Raw genomic sequence first — 17659 nt, forward strand, 5'->3', positions numbered from 1 at the left:
CATCAGGAGCGGACCAGGGAGGCTTTTTTTGGCCCGCCCATCGCAGTCACTGCGTCTTAAGAGATAACTTTTTCAAACTGCATTTTTTCATCTGCTCCGGATTCATCCTGATGTGACTGTAAAGCGTAGTAAACTCATGTATAAGTATACACAATTTACCATTTTAACCATTTCACGATATACTACTTTTTGTTTCTATCAGAAGGCTTGCAGGTCATCCAACAATTTACTTCTTGATGGACTGTCGGTCTGAGGAGCCTCATGGTTCAAAGCAGCATCAGAGTCATCAGCTCACGCATTGCATGGAGAAGAGTACACAGATGGATTCAGCCTTACACTAACACACTTAAACAGTTTATGCGGATGGATTCAACATGTAAAGCCATATTCACTTCCATATGTGATGAAAATCTCCAGGCACAGATGGAAGAGGTGCAAAAACACAAACCCTCTTCTCCTTATCTCCTCTCATTCCTCTGCCTCCTTTGCACTGGTGTTTTTCTTCTCCTAGATCTTTCCCGCTCTTGCTGACACAGCTGCAGAGCAGTCAGGATGGACTCCCCCTCAGACGGTCTTCATCTGTATGTGGCTGAGTATTTGGTCAAACGAAAAAAGCCGAAACCGGGTGTTTGCCACAGAGGTGTACACATTCCAGTCTAAAACACATTCTGATGTGGGATTTTCCAGTGTTAACAAAAAAGGATATTTCAAGGGAATATTTTGCACTGATTCACTGTTATTGGGAATTGTACGGCCATTGTTCAGATGGAGGGTCAAATGTAATCACAAAAAAGACAGAAAAGGAAGTGAAGTAATTCCAAATTGACCAAGTTTTCACAAAAAATATCTTTAAAATCAGTCAGAATGATTCATGGTAGCATTCCTTCAGTTCACGAGTTCTCGGACTTCTCAAGGCAAAATCTGCGCTCAGAAAGGTCACCGTGAAGCGTGCAGCAAATCTCTGCTGACTGTGTCGACAAGGGGGTGATTTATGTGTCGGCTGGGTAAATAAGGGCTGATACTAAGATGTTTAGGACTTTCGGAGCCTGTTTATGTGTGTGAGCTCTGGGTTGTGTCACTCAGTTTGTTTGGGGGACAAACCTGAGAGGGGGCTTTCCTTTCTGTTTATAGCTTGGCTGTTTGTTAATGCCTTGTCTTTAGAAACGCAACTAGCTGATAAAAGAAGCACTGGAGGGGTTAAGAATAACAAAAGAACAAGATTTTAAATTTAAGGTCTGGATTTTTGCCACATCTTATCTCCTATTATCAATATCAGAACAGTAATCTTGTTGAGGTATCAGCAAACATATATAGCTACTTGTAGCTATTTTAGGATCACCTGTCAATTCTGAGGAGTGTTTTAGTCCCTAAACTGCAAAAAGAGGTAGCCTAAAAATGGGAAAATTACACTAATCCTACGAAGGAAATCACTAAAAAGTAGTAAAACTATTTGTCCATGCAGCAAGCCATTTTTACTTAACAAATCTTATAAGAAGATATCAAAATCTTGAAAGAATGAGTTCCACAAGTATTCACAAAATAAGATATAAAGCTGTTATATAGAATTATTTAAACATTTAATGCTATAAAACCCAATAATAAGTATGGTTTTAAGCAAATATTTGTTTTTGAGTTTTTATGTAAATAATTGTTGGTCCTTTTCAAATCAAGTTTTTCTATTGTCAAAAGTATGAAGCAAAAGGATCTTTACTCAAAAATGTCCTTATTTCTAGATCCCAGCTCTTAATTAGACAAATAATTTTCAACTGTTAAAGCTTGGAAAGGTCTAGAGCAGGGGTGTCAAACTCATTTTCACCGAGGGCCACCACCAGAGTGGCTGTCCTCAAAGGGCCAGATATAATTTATACATGTAACTAAATGTAATGAAAAATAAATGTAACTCCTTAATATAAAATAACTTATTATTTATTTACAATAACTTTTTAAAGTGACAATTACAGGGCTGCACGGTGGCGCAGTGGTTAGCGCTCTTGCCTCACAGCAAGAAGGCCCCCGGTTCAGGTCCCGGCTGGGGGACATGAAAAACACAACATCAATGGGGGACCTTTCTGTGTGGAGTTTGCATGTTCTCCCCGTGCATGCGTGGGTTTTCTCCGGGATCTCCGGCTTCCTCCCACCATCCAAAAACATGCGACATAGGTTGATTGGTAACTCTAAATTGTCCATAGGTGTGAATGTGAGAGTGAATGGATGTGTGATTGAGGATAATCTACCCTGCGACAGACTGGCGACCAGTCCAGGGCATCCCTTGCCTACGCCCAAGTGGCCGGGATAGGCTCCGGCAACCCCGTGACCCCGAAAGGGAATAAACGGTTAAGAAAATGGATGGATGGATGGATGGATGGATGGAATTACAGTTGCATAGAAAACGTATATTTGCTTGTTACTCTAGCATACATCTTTTACATTTTATTCTGTCTGGTTATATTATATGGCCAGTGTTTAAGTCCTCATGTATAGTTACCCAATTCGATATTTCAAGTCTGATTCCCCTTAAATATGAATAAATACACACCGATTTTTTTTTATTCTAAAAAATTAAAAACTTTTATGCTCACGCGGACCACATAAAATGACATGGCGGGCCACATTTGGCCCACGGGCCTTGAGTTTGACACATGAGGTCTAGAGCCGGGGTCTCAAACATACGGCCCGCGGGCCATATCCGGCCCCCCAGGTGGTTAATTCCGGCCCACACATGAAGAGTAAAAATCAAAAGGATTTTAAAAAAGAAATCTAGGTTCTAGTCCATTCCTGTGGCGAATTATGATTTTTCAAAGAAATAACCGAAAAGTGCAATTCCGCCACCAGGGGGAGAAAAGGAAAAATATAACAGGTGAAACAGCATATCTCTGCATGTGCCAAAAGCGAAACCTAACAGCTCTGCGTCTGGGTAAGGTGCACTTTGGTTCCCTATGAGCCTCACCACTGTTATTTTGCTATAAGGATGATCAGTAGTGACCCCCTAATGACCAAAATGTTGTCAAAAAGTGAAGTGGAGCGAAGAGCTATCCAGGAAAATGGACAGAGCTTTTTTTTCACAATGCTGAAAGTTTATTATCGGGATTGCTTCAGTGTCAGATGTCAAATTTTCAGTCTGTATAAAATTGAATAGACCAACTTTTTTTGAGGCGAAATTAATTTTATTTAAGATCCATTGGCCGCAAGTGATTAGGCTACTATGTTGGTTGAGGCATTTTTTCCAACTGGGTAAAAAAACTAAAACATAGCTGTTATTTTGCTTTTACGTTACTGGTCCGGCCCACTTGAGATCAGATGGGCTGAATGTGGCCCCCGAACCAAAATGAGTTTGACACATGTGGTCTAGAGCGTTGGTTAGAATAGCTTAAAACCTGATAAAATATCTTTTGTCTTTAAAAATCTAAACATCTTTGAACGTCTTGTATAGTTTGAAGTTGGGTAAAAGTATGTCACTGTTCACACACTGCATAATGTTCATCTGACCAAAAAAAAAAAAGAAAAGCATCAGTTTTTGTCCAGTCAAAACATCTGACCTTTTAGTCTCCTGAAGTTTCTGGTAGTTCTGGATTCAAATGGTGATCCTTTCAAAAACAAACTAGAATGTGTAAGCCCACTAGACTTAGAATCCACCTGAATATTTTGAGACTGAGTTTTCTTTCCATGTGTGCTGATGCATTCAGAAACAATTCTGGATTGTTCAACCAGAGAAAAAGTCATGACCTCTGAAGGCAACCTATAGGTAGTCTGGCTCCCCTGACTGTTTTCAGGGCTTAAGGGTCTCTGGTCTCCAGCCAAGAATTACCCATTTATTCTCCAACAACACGAGAGGTCTTCTTGATTGATGATTGGACCTCACTGATGGGTTCCCCAGTAAGTTGGGCATCTCCGTCTTACAGCAGACCATCTCAGTGGGAACCAAGCTCTTTTCATCACAGATGGAATCTCTTTGATGATCCCTTTCAAAATGCAATCAAAATACTTGCAAAGATAAACGAAACACAGATTTGTTTTAGATGTACTGATGCAACCCACATGTCTATTCTTTCCCATGTTTAATCGTCAATGTTTGTTAATTGAGTTTTGTGATTGCTAAGTTGTTCTTAAAACCCTATTCCAAACACTAGCACGATGGATGGAATGCACATTTGTGAGAAAAAAAGGAATTTTTAAAAACTGTTTATTTTATCAAGGCGAGATCAAAACTTAACAAATTTATTCTTGACTTTCTTTTACATTTTTGCGTTTATGAATTTAATTAGAGATGGTAGTTTAAACCCTTTTCACACAACAGTCAAAATTTAGAAAAACAAAACAAAACAATGAACTGCTGCTGTTTCCTGTTGTCGATTCCCACAGATCGTAAAAGGAAGTCAGAGCTGTGTGTGTTTCTATACACACTGGATGTCTGGGTTGTGGAGTCAGCTGACTAACAGCTGTCCAGATGAACGCTGTTTTACGCTCCATCAACTCAGCTGTAGCTCCTAAACACTCCCAAAATCCTTTTTATTCTAGAAAGATTTTAGTTAGAAATGTTTTTTTTAGATTGGTGAGATTTCATGTTAACTCTTTCTGTGTCCCACTCTGATCATCTTTTGATCTATTTTAAAACCATTCCAGTGGTCTTTCAATCATGATTATGCCATTTTCAGCCAAAATCTAAAGAGCTGTGTCGTTTTGTAGGACACAGTAGTTCATTAGAAATTCCCCTCTGAGTTGTGGGTGGGACTGTTGGCGCAAAAGAACCCCAGCCCCTTCCCTTCCTCGTTGCTGAGAGATCTCTGTTAACATGCTCTCTCCCTAGCTTACAGGCCCTCTCACTCCCAACCTAACATTACCAATGCAACAAAAATGGTGAGCAATATTGAAGCCATCCAGCCAGATGCCAGCTCAGACGAGGAAAACAAAAACGATCAATGGATCCAGCTGTCAGTAAGGGGATGCATCAGAACGGAGCAGTCTTGTGATCTGCTCAGTGCAATTTTTATGTTTCAAATATGATCTTTTTCAAACAGCATTTTTTTGTCTGCTCTTGATTCACCACAATTTGAATAAAAAAACATTTGGAAATGCAATCTTAAGTTTAATTATCCTACATAATGAGAAAAACATCACAAGAACATACTAAAAACACCAAAAACATTGATTTTCATGAGAGTTTTTTTTTAAATGTGTTTTGTTCTATCTTTTATCCTTTTTTGTAGTTGTGATGCCTTGACAAGCAGTTTTTTTGAATGAAAAAATACAATAAAAAGACTTGGTTTGCTTGGTTATGACTGGTTTGGTACAGAGATCATTTTTTATGTGATGCAGAAAGGTGTGATGGAGATGGGTATTAGCCATTCTGCAGCGGGAATTCACATTATACAATAGAAAAGAACTAGTTACCAATATTTAACAAAAAAAAGCAAGACAAGGATATTCTAATTTACAATACACCTTCCAATACCAGTCAGGACCTTCAGGCCTGGAGTAGCAGAGACTTTTTGTGGCAGATTGCAAGGATTGTCAAACTTCTTCTTGTCAACAACTGCAAACTGGGCAATGATCCTTCTAATGGTCACATGAAGGGTGTGAATGTGTCAGATTCAATGCCGTTGTTTTAAATGTATTTAATGACTGTGTTAAATTAGGCACAGGAGTTCCCCTGAGGTCATCCGTGGCTGCAGCCAGACTTCAAGTCTGCCTCTCAGTCCTGCTGCCCTGCACCCCACGCGTCAGTCTAACTCCTTGATCCTCACGTTATGGGCCAGTTTTTTTCCGTGCACCCCTCAGGGAAACTTTGATTGGTCTTTAAGTTGCTGATTAAGTTTAGTAAAGTTTCCTGCCAATGTCCATCACGTAAACCTTAAAGTAAAAGGCTTTCAACTTTACCTCCATGCAGACACATTTTTATAGATAACATTTTCATTTGGGGTAAAGGTAATATAAATCTTTTTCTTCAGGAGTACCTAACAATCCTAACATGGCCACGAGAACTGTTCCACTCGGAGCTTTTGCTTCCAAATTCACAAGCTAACACAAAACACTTGTCAGGGTGGGGACATCTTTCAAATGGCTGTAAATTTGGTTTCCATGGGGACACAAACTCATTAGAGAAAAGAATTCTTTCAAAGGAATTAATACCACATAAACTGTAAATTAACATGCAGTGTTGAAGAAACGGTTGTCATTTCAAATCAAGCCTTTCCAAATAGAAGGACATGAAAGAGCCACATATCTGTGCGTTTTGGCTTTAACTTGTGGTTTTATTGTCACTTGGAGGCTGTTCAAGCTGTAACCATGACTGGTCACAGATGCCGCTTGCCTGTTTTGGTCATTGTCAAACAGGCGAAGACTTCTTTGGCACCTGGGTGCAAAAGCCTGGGGCCTGACAACAAACTGCTGCACTCCAGCCGTCATTAATTGCAGCACCGTGTGGTTAACACATGGTCGTTTCAAACAGTCACAAGCATATAAAACAGCCTTCCCTGACAGTACCACATGCTTTGAATAATATCGCAATGCTTACTCACTACTTTTCTTACAACAACAAAAAAACATTTGAAGCAGCAGATCTCTGCTTAAAATCCTGTGTTTAAGTCTAAACCAACCTTCTACGTGTGAGCCCCCCCATCAGACCCCCGCTCATGTTCCTACTCGGTACGGCCACTTAGTTTCATGTTTTGGGACAAGAAAGGTGTTGACGATGACTAGTTTACCCACATCCGACCACCGCTGTTCAAAAGAGCATCTGTTCTGCTTGAATAAGTGAAGAAAAAAAAACAACACATGTCTCTACAAGTTAACCCCCCATCCCAAATGCTAAAAGACTTGTGTTTCCTGTGGAGGGACAAAGACAGACCAGAGGCCCCTGAGGGAACAATGAGGGGGGTCTTTAAAGACAAATTATTTTCCTCAACACCTTTGCCACAGGACAGGTAAAGGGATCTGTGACTTCCTGCTGGATGAGGAAAACATGAACTGTTAGAGCAAAGAGACAACATCCTGTTAGCAGTTGACTTTAAACAGGAAGTGTTGTTAAGCGTGACTATTTCGCAACTTTCAGCTCAGCAAACTACCTCTTTCAGAAGAACCCTATGTAGGTTGTAGCTCATTAAGCGGCACACAGGAGTCACCTTTTAGAAATATGGCCGTTTCCGTGGTACAAGGAGTGCAGTTTAAAGGGGAAACAGCCTGTTCAGGATGTTTAATTCCTCCATAAGGTTACTAACTGTTGCTGATAAAAAATAAATTCTTCTCAGCTTTTTTTTGACAGAATCAAAGTTTTATGGTACTGTTTTGCTTCTGCTCTCAAACCCTTTTAGGTTTGGTGTCATCTTTGTACTGACTTATCAGGAAGAGTCTGCGCTACCAGTCCCAGGATAACACACCCCCTTTTTAGCGGCAAAAACGCTTTGACTTTATATGCACAATATGCACATCCATCTTTGCAAAAGTTCAGATGTTTGTCTTTGTGGTAAATGGCGTATACTCATGTAGCGCTTTTCTTCCTTCCTCGAAGGTCCAAAGCGCTTCACAGTAACAGTCCCATTGACACACACTCCGCTGCAAACCTTCCATAAGAGGCAAGGTGGGGTTCAGTGTCTTGCCCAAGGACACTTCGACACATGGGGCAGGGCGGGAATCAAACCTGCAATCTTCCGATCAGAGGTTGACCGTCCTTGCACTGCATCATGCCAATTGTGGGGTAATTGTTATCTCTAAATTGTCCTTAGGTGTGAATGTAAGTGTGTGGGCCTGCAACAGACCTGGTCAGGTTGTACTCCACCTCCACCCAGCAGTTGCTGGGTTGGCTCCAGCAACCCTTTGACCCTGAAAGGAATTCATTGGGTTCTGAAGATGGAGGGAAAAAAATCCAGAACAATTATGGACTAAAAGTTGGATAGCAGAAATGTGGCCATAGTTGCTTGTTTCGTTCTCACAGACTGACAAATTCTATGCATGTTTTTTAGTTTGATAGAGAATTTATCCTTGACCTTTTAAAGCTATATTGTATTTCTGTATTGGGATGACGTGGTTTTTAGAATGCAGAATATCCTTGGCAACTAACCTAAGGAGAAGATTTTGAATGATTAAGTATTAATCATATTTATACTGAGTATTTTTTTTACTTTACAGTGTACCGGTATGTTTATTTTCATTGTATCATCTGCTGTATTAAAAGTAAATCAGAAAAAGAAAAAGGGGTCTTGAGCTACTCAAATAACAATATCAGTGACCTGATCAAAAAGATTTTCAAATCTACACATTTAGCGAAAATATGATCTTCTTAAAAACTCTTTTACTAACAAAACAGTGTAGTTCCAGTGAAGTTCCTCAAACAGGTGGAAATGTTCCCACTCAGACCTTCTGCTGAATGACCCACACAGAAAAACCAATCACTCCTTTCCATTATTTGTTTTTGTTTCGGTAGTTTTCATGGAGATCACTCCTAAATCTTGCCGCAGAATTCTTTTCATGCCACCAGCTTTTCTTAAATAAAGTTCATCAAGTTGCAGTTTTCTTTTACCACCAAAGCCTCTGAATTCCAACCCGAACATACCCGCAGAATGTTTCCCTATGAGATGTGATTGCTGCTGTTCCACAAATATTGATCTTTCATATGAGGAAATATTGTTCATATTGCATTCCTGTCATTCTCCTTGCACATGTTTTGGCTGGGATTTTAGGGAAACAGAAAAAGATGGGAGCTGCCAGGGGACATGCCAGCAGATGTTTGTCTTCTTCTGTAGAGGGATTTGGACTTGGGAGGAATCTGGGAAGAATCAGTCAAAGAGGTGGCACATTGGGGCGTAAGCAACACAAGTTCCCGTCTGTGTCCTTAACAACTGGTCCGGCACCGGGTCAACTGTTCTGACACTCTGAAGACAATTGTGGTCATTAAAGGAAAACAATGAAACGCATGGATTTCTTCCAAAGGTGTAAAAAGCCAAATAAAAGGAGTTATAAGTGACAGGAGAGGGCTGAAGGTCAGCTCAGAGGGCAAAATAAACAGAGACTGAGGCTGGAGTGTGGGGATTCAGGTCAACAATAGCATCTGGGACTTAAGTCTCCACCAAAGAGAACAAATTGTAAGAATTTAACAAACAAGTCACATCACTGTTCCTTCAACTTTAGCTTTAACTCTTTCACTCTCTACAGTCATGAAACAGAAGTAAATGACTCTTTAAAATCCCCCTCCAGTCATCTTTTGATCTCTTTTAAAAGCATTCCCAGTGGTCTTTTAATTAGGATTGTGCTATTTTTAGCCATGATCTAAATAGTTGTTTTCTAGGACATGAGTTGTGAGTAACCCCGCCTCCCTTCCTGTTACGTATAACAGACAGCAATCTGTTTACATTCTCTGCCGCTAGCTTACAACCCCTCGAACCCCCAATGTAATATTGCAACAAAAACGGCAAGCAATATTGGAGCTCTCCAATCGAACAGTTTTGAGTTAGAGTTCACCTCAGACTAGGGAAACAAAGACTTGCATGGATCAAGTCATCTCTAAGCAGAAGCTTCAGAGTGGAGCAGAATGCAGCATATATTCTACGTCAAAAATACAGGATTTTCTGTCTGCTCCTTATTCATATAAATTTGAACAGAAAAATACTCAGAAATGAAGTTTTAAGCATAAATTTCTTTATATATATATATATATATATATCTCCATTATCAGAGAAATGCTACAAAAACATGTTAAAAACACCCAAAACCTCTTTTTCATCAGAGTAGGTCTTCGAACTGCTAAATGCTTTTGAGTATTAATTTTCACACACCATCTGTAATCATTTCAAAGGGAGTAAATGAAAACACAAATGTTTTTAAAGCGGGTGAGATATACAATGGGAGCAGAGCAGTTAATCTCTGAGAGGATTTCCTGCCGGTCTGGCTCCTGCTACCGTCTACCGTTTATTTGTCAGAGCATTTAGAGAGAACAGTTGCAGTTTCATACTTTTTTTCTTCTTAACTTCACCCTGAGAAGCCGACCTCTCTAGTTGGTGCCATGAATGTGTTTTATTACAACTGATTTACTGATCCAATGTTAATAAATAATACACTATGTTGCATTTTCAGAATAATGTCTGTCTTATGCCAGCTCTCCACTCATACATTCACTGCAACAGCTGTGAAGTTCACTTGTTAACAGTAACTATGAAAAAAGTTCCTCACCAAGCTGTCCACACCGCATCCCGAAAGCCACTTGATTCAGTTGCAAAGTTGGCTTTAAGTTATAAGGTACGTACATGCTGATTTTTCTGCTATGATAAAAAAAGCACATTTGTAATTTAAGGGGAAAAAAATAGTCAAAGGAATATTTTACATCAAATTTTAAGACCCATCCCAATGAAAATGGTGTTTTTAACATGTTCTTGCTGCATTTTTCTCATGATGGAATGCATTAAAAAAATCATGATTAAAACAGTGTTTCTGAGTATTTATTTTGTCAAATCGTTGTGAATCAGGAACAGATGAAAACATGCAGTTGGAAAAAGCCTTTAGCATATAGGTGTTAAAGCCGGTAGGCCACAATTATTTGCCATTTTTGTTGCACTGCTAATGTTATTTTGGGGTTGTGAGGGACTGTAAGTTAGAGGGAGAGCTTGTAAACAGATGGATGATGGGAAATAGAGGTGGGCTTGCTCTGCACCAAGAGTTCCCCCCCACAGAAAATTACACAGTTTTGATTGTATTGGCTAAAAACAGCATAATCATAATTATGGGAACTGTGAACACTTTTACAATAGCTCAAAACATGATTGGATAGGACTTTAAGTACTTCAGGAGTTAGTGTTACTGTTACTGTATGTTTTATCTCACTTTATACACACATTAAATGCACAGTTTTACATTGTGAACATTTCCAAATTTCGTTAAAAGAAATATTCAGCTCCTCGGTTAAATACTTACTCGTCCCGCTCTCGGTTTTGTAAATAAAACGATTTTTTTGAATGCCTTTTGTGGAAAGAGTAAGACGTTTTCGATAGCCTTCTAATCGGTAAAGGGGTAGCAGGACAGACGGCGTGAACATAAAAAGAAAAAAAAAGGACAAAACAGCTTTAAAAAGGCTAAAAAGGGAATCTTGCAAGCACAGGACAACAACAAACTATTATTTTGAATAATGTAAGAAAACCTGCTTTTCCTTATTATGTAACAGCGAGATCAGATGGCTTGCACAATGAAACATACCTCTGGAACTGCAAACCAACCTATGACCCTAACAAGGAAGTCTGATGCACTCAAAGGTGCTACAGTTACTGTAATCTAAGGAAGCAATGGCATAAAGATTAGAGATATAGAATAAACTGTAAATGTGTGTCATGAGGGGTGGTAATAAAAAAAAAGTTCAGAAAACTTAAGGTTGTTGCCATTGTACAGGGCTTCAATTCAACAACCAAAGTACAGAAGGGTTGTGCCCCCCAAAAGCAATGATGCATACTCCCCAAAAAAAACAGCCCTTTTATTGCAATCAGAGTACTTTTCATTCCTTAACAAATGGCCCTCGTTGAGTTTAAGCTGCGCCACAAAACTGCCTTAAGTCCCCCCCACCCCCCAAATAAAAAAAAAAGCTCACCTCAGAAGAAGACAAAGTGGAGCCACATCAATGGGTACCTTAGCGATTACCTCTGCGCCTGTAAATGGTCACCACATGGCCCACAAAACTCCCATCAGCCACTGGGTTGCCAGCAAATGGTTCAAGGTGGGCTTTGGCAGGAAGCTGACTTTGAAGTATCATTAACCCTCGTGCATGTGTGTGTTCATACTTGTGTTGGTGTGTTTGCAACTACCAAAGGCAGTAGAAAAAATAAAAAAACAAAAACATTGCTACTTCACTGACGTAATGTTGCATAAAGCTGTTTTTGTCTTATTTTATCAAACTCCCCCAAGGTAATCCCCCACATACACAAACAGTAACTCTTACTCATTCATTTTCCCTAAATAGCACCACTTCATTTTCTACTTTTATGTTTTGTATTTTCTTTTTTCCATTTTTACTATTTATTTATTTATTTAATTCCTTTCTTTTTTGGCACTAAACACCAAAGACAATTCCAATTATTGTATATTATCTTTTTATTGCAAATGAAATCCTCTGATTCTGATTTTAATAAGCTACAAAATCCTACTAAACACATCAAAGTGCCTTCATGTGTTCATTTTTGTCTTTTCCTTTGCAGAAATGTTTTCAGGATGGCGTGAAAAATGCATATTAAGAACAAAAAAACTTGACTTTCATCACTGGAAATGTGTGAACTAAGAGGCTTTGAAAAACTTGTGGAAAGCAGATCAGAACTGGCTCATGATAGGATGCTCAAGGTTTTTAAATAAAATGATGAGCGAAACGGCTTTTATGAGACGTGTCATGCATATATATTAGGATTTGACCAAATGTAATCTCCTCTCTGAAGAAGAGTTTTGCAGGAAAAGACTGGTTGTACACTTCTCACTGCTTCATCCTAATACGGCAGAATTATCATAAAGCTTTCAGGAACATTTTCAGGCTGCTGCAGGAATGACTTTACCTTCTTTATATTGTGGGGAGGACTCTGGCTTCAGTCCCCGGTCAAGAAACTGTTGGGCTGATTGATGGTTCTGCACAGACTGAGTGAGGAGCGGGTGCATTTCCAGGATTTTGCTCCGTGACAGCTGTGACAGGATCCAGCCTCCAGGTGACACTGAATAGGATGAAGCAAAAAAACTGATAGATGGATTTAAATTCTAGTGTTGTCCAATAAGATATTAAAGTTAGTTTTTACCACAAATTTTTTTTTAAATTTTGATGAGTTTCTACGAGGTTTTTCTCTGTCTCCCAAAAAACAAACAACTCCTACAAGAAAAAGTCAATTATTAAAATGTTTTTCCACATGCCTTCTCACAAACAAAATATGTCATTATCTCTATAATGTTTGTGTTTTGTATATTTAAAACAAAACACAATCACTGCTTGTAAGGATGGAGTAATGTACCAGCATGCTGGATAAAATCTGAATTTACAAACCAGATAGAATGAAAGACGTGTCCTGTGTTTATAAAAAAAAAGGAAAACAAAAAGATTTATTGCGGCAGTAACTTTCATAATTGTATAAAACTGGCAATTGTAAGAAAAAAGTTCCTGCTTTGGTGAAAAATCCTTTCAAAGTAAGACACTTGAACCTGTTTGGTGAGCTTCATATCAGGCAGCAGCTCCATCAGCACTTAGTACACAACCGACTTCAGATAAGACAAGTGGCTCCTCGGCTTATTTGTAGAATGAGTTAGTGAACTATTTAAACTAGCTGGTATCTTTTGGGAAACAGCTGTTATAGCGGTGAATAAAAACACACTAGCAGTCATTTCTATCTCACTATACTTGATTTGGTTTAATACAAAACAAGAATTCAATGGCAAATGTTTTTTATAACTTTTGCTTATTTGAGATTGATTGGGTCATCAAAGGATTCTGAATATAGTAGGTTGGTTTGAATTGTATAATTTATTTCCCTTATTGGGCACATTATGCCATGATGAAAAGAAGTGAATCCATTTTTGTTTGACAGTGAGAAAAAGTGAGAAAAAGACCTATCCATTTTTTTTCTGCATATCCAAAGCCAAGTAACAAGGTCAACAGTCTAAGCAAAGGTGCCCAGGCGTCCTTCTCTGCAGAAACCCAGTTATCCTGGGAGGACCCCAAATTTCTCCAAATTAGGCCAAGAAACAAGTTTCTTCACCGTATACTTAGTCTTCCCTGGGGTCTCCTTCCAGTGGAACAAGCCCAAACTAGACTAACTTGCAAGGCAGGCGTCCAGGAGACACCGAAAAAACACAATGTTTTAATCCATCTTTCCATTTTCTGCACTTGTTTTATCTTTTTTAGATGCTGACATCTGTCCTTGTGGAAGAGCAGCAGCTCCTCTAAAGGGACTGAAGTCCTCATCTCATCTCCAAGGGCCAACCGGAAGATAAAATGAATTTCAGCCGCTTGAATCTTATACGTTTGGTTATGATGACCCAAAGTTCATGATCATAGGTGAGTGGAGGAACACAGATTGACTAGTAACCATTGACCAGAACTTTGCCTTCTTACTCAGCTTCTTCCTCCTTCTTCACTACAACAGATCAATGTAGCACAACTCCTGGGATCACTCAAGTCTCAACCCCCCCATCTCCTCTTCCGGCACGATTCGCCTCTTCAGTTCATGAAGAGGTGAAAAAATACTTTTTGTGAGAAAATAAATTTTGTAAGATAAAAAAAAATGAATTCAAGCGTTTTGGTTGCTTCTTGGATGGTATTCAAAAGGTGGTGGTGAACAGGAACAGTAAATGCCAGGATGTGATCTGAAAAACCACAAAAAGATCATTTGTCCAATAGGCCACTGTTTGATGCAGGTCTGTAGAAATACCAGCACCCTGAAACGTTCAGTCAATGCCTGTGTGCCCACTTTATCCCATCCAGGGTCAGAGGTGTTTTTTGGAGCCAAACCCAGCCATCACGGTTGAACGGAAGCGTAAACTGGACAGGTCACCAATCCATCATGGGCCACACACTCTGACTCCCAAAGTCAGTTTGCAATCAGCAGAGAACGTAAACTCCACACTGAAAGGTCCCAGCTGGAGTTTCAGAAGAAAACAGTCCTGGCTTCTTCACACAAAATGTAAATTTCAGCCAATTTTACTAAAACAAACCTTGCAGGCTGCAGCTAAAGCGAGTTTACGAATCATCCAGATGATAAACACATTGGCAACTTATGCTTAAGTCAAACTGCCCTCACCGGTGGACACCGTCTGCCTGTCTACAGGTGAATAGGCTAACCTGCAAGGGTCACGCCGGGGGCCCACACAAGATCTAAAGATCGTAAATCGCTCAGTGAGCCTATAGAGTGAGGATGTTCATGTATATTTTTTCTGCGGCCATGCTATAGTATGCGTTAAACATGTTAAATACATAAGGGGAAAGACAAGGTGAAGTAGGTGAGACGCAGGCACGTTGTATAGATTTTTCTTTTTTGTCATGCACTCTCCACGAGTGCTGATCAAGTGATTGAGGCTCCTTACCCACAACTTGTTAGAAATTAGAAAATAAGACAATCAAGCGTAGTTTGGGTGGACATCCTATGGGGGTCCTACATATCATCTGTACACCACGTTCATGTGGCATTTGCACACAGTCAGTAAGGCGCCAGTACAAATGGGGCGTAAGGCCACCATATGACAGCATCACCCACATGTCATAAGCGCAAGCAGCTTGCAAAATTCCTACAAATACTTCACAAAAGACATACCACAAACACAACAATTGTACATTTTATTTTCATGACGTTCCTTAAAGACCCACTATGATGAAAATGTTTTTATTCAAGTTGTGGAGAACCAGGAGCAGACGAAAAAATGCAGTTTGCAGAGCTCTCAGATCTGTAGTTTATTCTCTCCATTTATTTTCTCACACAAGAGCAAAAACTGATTTATTGATGAAAAACACAACTTTTGTTCATATTTCCTGGTTTTATTTGTTTTGGTATGCAACATATTCCTATATTTAATTTGTGTAATTTTGACAGGATATATTGTTATGGAGAAAAAAATCTCTTGGTATATTTAAAATTTTTAGTTTAATTAGTATCTACAATGACATCAAAGTGAAGAAATGTCAATTTTAAAGTTATTTAAGGTTTAAGTTGCTTTTTTCCAGAATAACATTTTCATTTTCATTTTATTCTTATTTATGTAAAAAAAAAAGAAAAAAAGTTACGTTTTAAAAGTTGTGTTCAACAAAAGTTTATCCTGTTCAGCCCGTGACCTTCAGGGTGTTTTGGAATTTGGCCCCCCGAGCAATCGAGTTTGACATCCCTGGACTAAGACATAAATCAAGCGGAAGGCTGGTAATGCAGCTTGTTATGCAGGAAACAACAACTTAGTGGAAGAAAAGTCTCTAATAAAGAAGTGATTGTGATAAACTAAAAAAAAAGGACAACGATCAGACACAGTGAGATCAGGCCGTGTCTGATCTCACTGACGTTTTTTTTTTTAGTTACATTCAGTGGTTCCCTCTTACTTAAATATCACTATGCTTCTCAAAAATAAGGAAATTAAGGGACAGGAATCTTGTAAGAGACCACACGTGGAAGAAATGAACATTATTCATCCTCGGATTTGAAAATATGTGTATCTGTGCTTTGAGGGAATAAAATCACCTTCTACCAATTCAGATTAATAAGCTTTTGCAAGACTTTTGAACTTCCCCTGGGCTTTAACATGGGAAAAATGCATGATGCTCTGAAAGAAACAACATTAAAACATCAGATAGGGACTTTTTCTTTCAGTGAACAGTTGTTAGAGGTTGGACATTTTGTCACCTTTGTTTGGTTTCTCCAACAACAACCAGTGTGACCTTTCGCAGTTGTGACACGGCAGACCCATTTGGACCCTTGTTGTACCCCTGTTGTCTCTCATTACATGATGTTTTGTTGCTTTCACTGGATTATCACCCTAAGTTAACAGAGTCTTAAATAACTGACTGGCACCAGAAACCATGATTGGAATTAACCACCTGCTTCATAGGCGGGCTGCAGTCTTCTATAACGCAGAGAGGGGACGGATGGAGGAAGCGTCCTGCTGGGGGGCAGGCATGGCGTCAAACAAGGCAGCGGCCGCTTGCCACCTCGGAGACGGCACCCAGCAGGAAGTGCCGTTTTCCTGTGTTGATGCTGTGAGGGCAGAGGTCGGGGAATGGGATGAGCAGATCGTGTTACTACTGCCAGATGTGGCAGTGGACAGGCACGGCTCCAGTCAGGAGTCGTTCCAAATGAGGCGTGACAACTCCGACTTTTGACTACTACCCAGCCAGCAAAGCCAAGTGGGCCCCATATGGTTTAAAGATGGGCAGAAAATGTGGGCCCCAAATGGTTTTGTCCGCAGTTTCCATGGTGGCCCCAACTGTGTCTGCCCGCATAGGCTTGAAGTGGGTACTGAGTGGGTGTCAGTTAGGCCCCAAGTGGGTAAATAATATTAGAACCCATGTAGGGCCCATATATTTGCCCATGTGGGCTGGAAGTGGGATAAAAACAGGGCCCATGTGGGTCCCAACTGGGTAAACTACCCAAGACCCACTTTGGCCCCACTAATGTGTCTATCAGTATCCTATATGGGTTGTATGTGGGACCTAAATGGGCTTTAATGTGGGCTATAAGTGGGTTTGTCCGCAGTTTCCATGGTGGCCCCAACTGTGTATGCCCGCATAGGCTTGAAGTGGGTGCTGAGTGGGTGTCAGTTAGGCCCCAAGTGGGTAAATAATATTAGAACCCATGTAGGGCACATATATTTGCCCATGTGGGCTGGAAGTGGGATAAAAACAGGGCCCATGTGGGTCCCAACTGGGTAAACTACCCAAGACCCACTTTGGCCCCACTAATGTGTCTATCAGTATCACATATGGGTTGTATGTGGGACCTAAATGGGCTTTAATGTGGGCTATAAGTGGGTTTGTCCGCAGTTTCCGTGGTGGCCCCAACTGTGTATGCCCACGTAGGCTTGAAGTGGGTGCTGAGTGGGTGTCAGATAGGCCCCAAGTTGGTAAATAATATTAGAACCCATGTAGGGCCCATATTTTTGCCCATGTGGGCTGGAAGTGGGATTGAAACAGGGCCTATATGGGTCCCAACTGGGTAAACTACCCAAGACCCACTTTGGCCCCAATAAT

The sequence above is a fragment of the Oryzias latipes genome, chromosome 16 (assembly GCF_053564925.1).
Source record: "Oryzias latipes strain Hd-rR chromosome 16, Olatipes_Hd-rR_3.1".
Taxonomy (NCBI): Eukaryota; Metazoa; Chordata; class Actinopteri; order Beloniformes; family Adrianichthyidae; genus Oryzias; species Oryzias latipes.